The 7,950-nt window shown below is 42.4% G+C and overlaps 1 pseudogene; it reads right to left on the bottom strand.

Annotated features, from left to right (window-relative positions):
* Positions 1-2,024: 2,024 nt before the first annotated feature.
* On the bottom strand, positions 2,025-3,000 carry LOC116874055 (annotated as a pseudogene).
* Positions 3,001-7,950: the final 4,950 nt, after the last annotated feature.

Below are 7,950 nucleotides of genomic sequence, written 5' to 3'. Positions count from 1 at the left end.
GGAGGACAAGGGGAGTTAGAGAGGAGAAGGGAGTTGAGGGAAATTGGCAGGGGAGTTCAACCATGAGAGACTATGGACTCTGAAAATCAATCTGAGGGGTTTGAAGCGGCGGGGGGTGGGAGGTTGGGGCACCAGGTGGTGGGTATTAGAAAGGGCACGGATTGCTTGGAGCACTGGTGTGGTGCAAAAACAAGGAATACAGTTATGCTGAAAATAAAAAAAAAATCTGCAAAGAAAATAATATTAATAAAAAAATAAGTCAATCAGAGAAAGACATTTATCATATGGTTTCACTCACATGTGGAATATAAAAAATAGCACAGAGGACCATAGGGGAAGGGAAGAAAAACTACATGGGAAGAAATCAGAGAGGGAGACAGACCATGAAAGACTCTTAACTCTAGGAAACAAACTGAGGGTTGCTGGAGGGGAGGTTGGTGGGGGGATGGGGTAACTGGATGATGGGCATTAAGGAAGGCATGTGATGTGATGAGCACTGAATGTTTTATGCAACTGATGAATTAGTTATATGCAACTGAGTGTTATATGCAACTGATGAATTACTAAACTCTACCTCTGAAAATAATGGTATACTATATGTGGGCTAATTGAATTTAAATAAAATAATAAAATAAAAATAAAGATTAAAAAAGACTACAAACCTGTAGTAAGTAGTAAATAAGACAGAGATATAATGCACAATGTAATGAACATAGACAATATTGTACTACAATCATCAAACTTGCTAAAAGCCTAAAACTTAATTATCTCAACTGTTAAAAAGAAAGGGCAATTATGTAATGATAGAAGTGCTAAATATTGCTATCATGGCAATCACAATATAATATAAACATATATCAAATTAACATGTACAACAAATTTACATAATGTTATGTCAAATATATTCAACAAAAAATAAAGTACTTAAATATTAAAATTTTGTTTCTACCTTTAAAAAACAAAAAGAAAAAAAAAACAGATTTTTGACACTGGGAAAAGTTAGTTTTTTTCAAAAATAATTGGGTCTGAAGTGCCTGAGTGGCTCAGTTGGTTGAATGCTCAACTATTGATTTTGGCTCAGGTTATGATCTCAGGTCTTGAAATTGAGCCCTATGGCCTGCTCCGTGCTCAGCAGGGAGTCTGCTTGAAATTCTCTCTTCCTCTGCCCCTCCCCCTGCTCATGCTCTCTCCCCCACTCCAAATAAATAAATAAATAAATAAATAAATATTTTTTTAAACATCCTAACTGGTGTAAGGTGGTATCTCAATGTGTTTTTGACTTGAATTTCCCTGATGGCTAATGATGTTGAACATTTTTTCATGTCTTTTAGTCATCTGTATGTCTTCTTTGGAGAAGTGTCTGTTCATGTCTTCTGCCCATTTTTTGGTTGGATTATTTGTTTTTTGAGTGTTGAGTTTGAGAAGTTACTTATAGATCTTGAATACCAGCAAGATCTGCAAATCATCTGCAAATACCCTCTCCCATTCTGTGGGCTATCTCTTAGTTTTGTTAATTGTTTCCTTTGCTGTGCAGAAGTTTTTATCTGAAAGGATGAATACCAACCATTTTCATGGACATGGATGGAACTGGATGGGATTATGCTATTGAAATAAGTCACACAGAGGCTTGGTTTCATATCTACCAAACTATCATATGGTTTCACTCATATGTGGAACATAAGGAATAGAGCAGAGGAACATAGGGGAAGGGAGGGAAAAGTGAAGCAGGGGAAATCAGAGGGAGAGACGAACCATGAAAGACTATGGACTTCAGGAAAAAAACTGAGGGTTGTTGGAGGGAAGGCAGGTGGAGGGATGGGGTAGTCTGGTGATGGGTATTAAGGAGGACATGTGTTATAATGAGCCCTGGGTGTTATACACAAATAACGAATCATGGAACACTACATCAAAAACTACCATTGTACTGTATGGTGACTAACATAACCTAATAAAAAATATGAGCACATCAAATATAACAATTAAAAAATTCTTAAAATAAAAAAAAATGGGTCTCAAAAGAATCTTCAAAGAGGTTCAGCCAAGTGGTTTCCTTTGAGAAGTTTCCTGAGGGCTTCCTTCAGATCTCAGTTCCGAAGGCTGTAGATGAAGGGATTCAGCATGGGAGTAACCATAGTGTGCATCACTGTGGCTGCCAAGTCCCTCTGCGTGGTATGTGTGGATCCAGGGTTGAAATAGACCCCAATAATAGTCCCATAGAAGAGAGAGATGACACAAAGGTGAGAACTACAGGTGGAGAATGCTTTCCACTTCCCCTGAGTTGAGGGCACCTTCCACACAGCCACAGCAATAGGTGTATAAGAGGCCATGATACACACAAAAGGAATCAGAACCACCAAGCCCCCAAGGACCAACACCAACATCTCATTGACTTGGGTGTTAGAGCAAGAGAGCTTGTTAGAGCAAGAGAGCATTGATGTCACAGAAAAAGTGTGGGATCCTATTGGTGCAAAAGGACAAGTGGGTCATCAGGATGGTATGGACCATGGAGATGAGGTTTGCTGAGATCCAGGGTACTGCCACCAGCAAGGCACACCGAAGGACACTCATGACTGTCAAGTAGTACAGCGGGCAGCAGATGGCCAGGTAGCGGTCATAAGCCATGGCCGAGAGAAGGATGCTGTCAGCTGCCCCAAAGGCAATGAAGAAATACCTCTGCATCAGGCAAACCTCAGAGGAAATGGTACTGTGCCCGCATAGGTGGTTCATCAGCATCTTGGGGATGGTGGTGGAGGTAAAGCAGATGTCAAGTAGAGACAAGTTACTGAGGAAGAAGTACATGGGTCTGTGGAGGTGAGGGTCCAAGAGGATGGCCAGGATGGTGAGAAGATTCCCCAGGCACCCAATCAGATACAGGCTGGAAGACAGACCAAAGAGCACCTGCTGTTGCAGGGGCTGCTCAGAGAGGCCAAGGAGGATGAATTCAAAGACTCGGGTCTGACTGTCCATGTCCAGGTGGTACAAAAGCCAAAATAAGGGCATCAGCTTGAGTGGACTCCTGGAGAAGAAATGGATTGTTGCATTATTGTCCTTTCCACCCACCCCTCATGTTGCCTCCCACTAACTTCCCTGAGCCTCAGGTTCCTCATCTGTTCCATGGGACTGGTCATCTAACCTCTTAGGATCATTACAAGGATTAAGTGAGAAAATATGTATAAGGGCCTTAAATCCATACCTGATATGTTATATGGACAGTTATTTTTGTTAGTGGAAACTTCTAGTGATACTATCAAAATAAAGAGTGATATATGTTAATTAGCTTGATTGTGGTGATTACTTCAGAGTGCATGCATATATCAAAGCATCAAGTTGTACACCTTAATCATATACATTTTTATCTGCCAATTGTACCTCAGAAATGATGGGAAGAGAGAAAAAAACAAATAAACAATCTAAATAAATAGGCTTACTATTCTCAGGATTTGCTTTAAAAATAAAAATAAATACTAGTGATTAAGGGCATCCACTCTGAAGCCAGACAGCCTGAGGTTAAATCTCAGCTCTGCCACTTACTAGCTGTGTGAGTTACGCAAGTTATTTAACCTCTTTGTGCCTTCATGTTCTCATCTGTAAAGATGGCTAATAGTAGTAACTGTTCCACAGAGCAATTGAAAAGATGTATTGGGTTAATATGTAAAATGCTGAATCTTATAATTTTTTTCTGAGAGTTAAGGTCTCTTAGTGGTTGAGAGCAAAGGCTCTGGGTTCTGACAGACCCTATTTAAATACCACCCCAGACACTCATCAACTGTGTGAGCCAATGACAGATACTCCCAAAGCCTCAGGTTCTTGGGAGGATTAAATGAGACAATTAGTGTGGTGCTCTATAAAGTCTTCTTTTAAAGGTACCACTCTAAAATGTTATAATGACATGTATATTTTATATCAGTCTTCCTATCAAGCTGTATAAGCATGGCATGGATTAAAGATATCTTGGTATAGGTTATTTCCAAAAGGAGTTAATGTCATTCATTTGATGCTTCTTTTTTTTTAATATTTTATTTATTTGTCAGAGAGAGAGAGGGAGAGAGAATGAGCACAGGGAGACAGAATGGCAGGCAGAGGCAGAGGGAGAAGCAGGCTCCCTGCCAAGCAAGGAGCCCGATGTGGGACTCGATCCCAGGATGCTGGGATCATGACCTGAGCCAAAGGCAGCTGCTTAACCAACTGAGCCACCCAGGCGTCCCTCATTTGATGCTTCTTAACATCCATGTTAGAGACAGATTATTTTAATTTGTCCACAAATTCTGACCCTATGTCCCAGGTGGTGCTTGCATTACCCTGACTGGCTTCCACTGGGCACCCACTGATTCTGTCAAAGTCCATTTGGGCTAAATTATACTGTAGTAACATCCATGCCCAAATCTTCATGGCTGACGGCAATGAAGGCTCATTTCTCTCTCAGGCTACATGCCCATGACATGTTGCTATGGCTGTGTTCCATGAAGAATTCACTTCAGGGCTCAGGCAGATGGTAAACGTTTGTGTCTGGGATGCTGCCAGTTATCACAGCAATGGAAAAAGTGAATTGTAAGCTGGGTCCTAAGAATATCTACCAGGAAACAGCCTTCTCTCACCTCCACGCACATTTTAATGGCCAAGTCTGGTGTCAAGGGGTAGAGAGGTAGAAATCTCACCTAGAGAGCAACAGTACATATTTGTGAACTGCAAGAGACTCTTCAAAGCCTTCCTTTCACCTTCTTCTACTGAAGGCTGAGGAAGGGAGTGAATACTTGGTTTTTTGTATCTCTGGACCCCTCCCCTGCAATCCATATACTGTACATACGACATGGGATGCTCAGAGTACATACGTGGTATGAAAATATTTATAATACAAGTGGCAGGTATCTTGGTGCAGGGTGGGGGGGGTCTCCATTGTCTTCCAGACTTACATTTTTCATTCAATGGATTAAATTCATTCTGAATTTCTGGCTCAGCACCCACCTCTTTTCAAATTCCTACTTGATTATCCTGTTGCTTCCTGGACATCACTCCCAGACACTCCCAGGCACTCTAGCCTCACAAGGTCCAAAATGAAATCTCCCTGCCAGAGGTGCTGAGGTTGGCCCTGGGAGTCACGCACTGTAGCATTCCACAGGATGCACAACCTGAACAACTGGGTATTGAGGACTGAGCACTGCCCTCCACTGCTGCTTGCCTTTCATTTCCCAACAGTTCCAGATTTGTGGGTTTTTAAACATCGTGTTCATCTCTTGGACAGAAACAGAAAATTCATTCCCAGAGGAAGTATTCCAATCCAGGTCACCGTGGATTCTCGTGTGAATGATCTACTGTTCCTTGGTCTCCCCAAGGCCACTCTCACCCACCCCACCTCCACAGGCCTACAGCCAGTGACTCTATAAAAGTGTAGATGGGGATCAAATTCAACTTCACCTTTCCATGGTTCACCACTGTTCCTCTCGCTCCCGGACCTCAGTTTCCATCTTCCTGGTTTTATCTCTGCCTCAGAGCCTTTGCACCTGCTGTTCCTCCTGCCTAGAAACCTCTAGCCCCAACTTTGCCTCACTTAGGCATTACCCTTACATCTGCAAGGATCCCTTTCCCACTCATTCCTCTATTGGCCAAGCCCAGCGATTCTCAACCTGGGCTCTATTGACATTTGGGGCCAGAGCAGTTTTTTGTGGTGGGGACTGTCCAGGTATTCTTGTAGGATACTGAGCAGCACCCCTGGCCAGGAGCATCCCCTCATCCCAGCTGCAACAAGACCCCTTGGGAAGGGATTGAAATTGTTCCCCCATTGAGGACCGCTGACGTAGGTTGAACTCCCTGCTCTCTCCTCCCACAGCACCAGCCCAGATCAACTAATTTTGAGTGGGACAATACTTTTTATATGATGGAAATCCACATTTGAGCTAATCACTTGACACATATCAGCCCACTAAACCTGATAAACGCATGGGGCAGGTAGCTGAGACTCCACACCTCACTCCTACGTGGAGCTAGAATTCAGCCTAAGCTCTGGCTCTGGGTCTCGCACCCTGTCTCTTAACCAAATCACAATTCTCTATCCACTCATGAGGCTGTGACAGCGGGCTCTCTAAGCTCTGGTGGGCAACAGTGAGCAGCCAGCCCCCCCCCCCTGTCTGAGGAATGTTCTGGGGAGGGCTCTTCCCTGAGACCACTCCCTTGTAGCTTGTCTTCCTGACACATTTACTTGACCAGTGGCTACTGTACCCCTGGCAGATCCCAGACCTCTCAGCTGCTGGGTGTAGTGTTTCCAGAGGTTAGGGGCTGCAGCTGCCTTAACTTTGTCTTATGGTTGTGAAGGAGGAGCATGTTTTCTCTGAGAGCACAAAGCAGAACCACCACCACAGTTTATACCAGACTCTCTGACCCCCAAGACATAATCCCCAGAGAACCTTGTTGAAGGGAATACAATTAGCTCAGCTTCCCTAGTGTGCCTCTGAGTTTGGCATCCTTGCAGGAAAGAAGTTTGTCATGAGGACATTGACTTTCTTCAGGTTCATCTCTCTTGGTTGCCAGAGGGATAGCATGGTACTCAATGTTTTCCATGATGAAGCTTTTAAATATATTATTACCAATAAATTATAATGTATTAAGTATTTGTTATGCAGATAAAGCTATGCCAAGAATGCAGTGTCCTGTAATTCTCGCCATAGTGAGTGCTGCAAGACTACCTAATCTGCACATATGTATCTTCATGCATAGTTTTTAGTTTTTCACTAAAAGACATCAGAATATCTGTAGTTCTTAAAGTCACTTAATGGGGTGCCTGGGTGGTTCAGTTTGTTAAGTATCTGCCTTTGGCTCAAGTCATGCTCTCAGGGTCCTGGGATCGAGCCCTACATCGGGCTCCCTACTCAGCAGAGAGCCTGCTTCTCCCTCTCCCTCTGCCTGCTGCTCTGCCTATTTGTTCTCACTCTCTCTCTCTCATGCGCACGCTCTCGTTCTCACTCTCTCTCTGTCAAATAAATAAATAAAATCCTTTATTTAATAAAGTCACTTAATGTTTTTGTGCAATGGCAAATGTGATATTTTCTTTTTTAAATTTTTTATTTAAATTCAATTAGCTAACATATAGCACATCATTAGTTTCAGATGCAGTGTTCAATAATTTATCAGTTGTGTATAACACCCAGTGTTCATCACATCGCATGCCCTCCCCAATACCCATCACCCTGTTACTCCATCCTTCCACCCACCTCCCCTCCAGCAACCTTCAGTTTGTTTCCTATAGCTAAGAGTCTCTCATGGTTTTTCTCCCTAAGTGTGATATTTTCTAAATATTTGTCTATCAATTTGCTCTTCATTTATAAAACACAATCTCTATGATGATTTTGAATGCAGAAAACTTGGTACACACTTCTAAATTCTAAAGGCATGTGCAGATGCTTTAGTATCCCTGTGAAAACAATGACATCATGTATGAAAAATGATGTGTTTGTATTTTCTTTTCCAAATTTTAATACTTTTGTTTCTTAGTGTTTTATGGGATACTTCTTTGGGGGGATGTCTCACGGCCTTCTCTACAGACCCCAGAATAATGTTGAAGAGAAATCCAAAACTATGGAAACCCATTCATTGCTCCTGAGGTAAAATGGATGTTTTCAACAATATACTGTGATGTATGATAGTTATGGTAAGACTTTATGTAGATACCACTTTTAGGTTCAGACACTCTGTTCTATTACAAGTTTGCTGAGTTCCTTTTTTTTTTTAAATTTTTTAAATTTATTTTCAGCGTAACAGTATTCATTGTTTTTGCACCACACCCAGTGCTCCATGCAATCCATGCCCTCTCCAATACCCACCACCTGGTTCCTCCAACCTTCCACCCTCCACCCCTTCAAAACCCTCAGATTGATTTTCAGAGTCCATAGTCACTCATGGTTCACCTCCCCTTCCAATTTCCCTCAACTCCCTTCTCCTCTCTAACTCCCCTTGTCCTCC

Source organism: Lontra canadensis, unplaced genomic scaffold, assembly GCF_010015895.1.
Source record: "Lontra canadensis isolate GAN:19392208 unplaced genomic scaffold, GSC_riverotter_1.0 scaffold35, whole genome shotgun sequence".
Taxonomy (NCBI): Eukaryota; Metazoa; Chordata; class Mammalia; order Carnivora; family Mustelidae; genus Lontra; species Lontra canadensis.
The sequence above is the reverse complement of the archived record's forward strand: the minus strand, read 5'-3'. Positions and strand labels throughout refer to the sequence as shown.